A 1,316-nucleotide genomic window follows, 5' to 3' on the forward strand; every position below is an offset into this window, starting at 1 on the left:
GGATAGGGCCGGACGGCCGTCTACCCTGCCAGCGCCGCCGGAGGTGCCGAGGCCGCTTTTTGTGGGTGCGGGGTGGCGGGAGAGCCGCTCGTCCTCCTCTTTTCCCCTCTCCTCCGGGCATCGCTGGGAGGGAGGGCAGCGGGGAGGCCGGGGGGGTGTTTCGGGGCTGGGAACAGCGGGCCGCGATGTCGCCCTGGCCCTCGGTACCCCGGTGAACTTAGCAAAGAGCTATTAGATGGGGCTTGTGTCCACGGTCATGTAACCAAACCGTCCCTTTCTGCTCTTGCCTTGGTCGCCGACCCCTCCAAATCAGCAAACCATGGTTATTCCTTCCTCCTGTCCTGGAGTGCGCCCTGGATGTCTGTATGTAGCTACCTGCTTGGAGGCATCACGCCAAAAATCTGTGACGTGGCTGCAGCCAGCCTGGTGCCCGTAGCAGGTTTGATAGCTCTCAGCTGGATGGAGACCAGGTGTTTAGGGAATTTGGGATTCTGGGCACCTCCCTCCCTCACCCTTCCCTCAACAGCAGGAGTTGGAAACAAAAGGCTGATCGGTGCACGCTCAGGGTGAGCTAATTTAATTGTGCATAGTCCACGAGCCTAGTCCCTCCCCCTGTCCCCCATATTTGTCTGTTACTGTGGAAATGTCCTGCTCCATCGTGTCATCCTCTGGAGTAAGCACTCATGGAAGGCCACGGGCTGTAGGAAGAGCATCCCATTAGCAGCCACTGAAGGGTTGCGTGGCACAGGTGCCTCTTGAATGGTCCTGCAGATGCCCCACCCACGCATGGGACAAAGACTTCGCATGTGCACTGCGGGGACCGGTACCCTTCCCCTCCAAACACCCATACTGTACAGTCCCTAATAGCCTTTTGTTTTCTTAATGCTTCAGAGAAAGCGGAAAGCCAACCACTCAGTTTGTAACCGGCTCCAGGAGGACTCCCTTGAAACCAGAAATAGCAAAGCATTAAAGATGTTGCTTCTAATGACTGCAATTAGCTGGTGTCTACCTAGGAAAGGCCCTGTTCATCTCGAGCCTTTTAGTGATAGGAATATGTTGTCTTTAGAGGCAGAAAAGTCCTTTGTGCAGTCTTCACCTGGATAGCATAGGAGCAAGATAAACATGAAAGAAGATGCCTTTGGGGGGGTTGGGAATAGACTCTGGTTTGGCTCACGAGTGTGTTTTGTTGCACTAAGTTTGCTCTATTTTTGTCTGTTCCTGTCTTTGGTAACCTTGGAAGGAACTGAAGCTACTGTATTTTGTGAGGGTGTCGGTTTTCTTGTCAAGAAGGCATTGCCCTGAGGCTTTGCAAATGC

Source organism: Charadrius vociferus, unplaced genomic scaffold (genome assembly GCF_000708025.1).
Source record: "Charadrius vociferus isolate BGI_N301 unplaced genomic scaffold, ASM70802v2 scaffold62, whole genome shotgun sequence".
In the NCBI taxonomy this organism is placed as follows: domain Eukaryota; kingdom Metazoa; phylum Chordata; class Aves; order Charadriiformes; family Charadriidae; genus Charadrius; species Charadrius vociferus.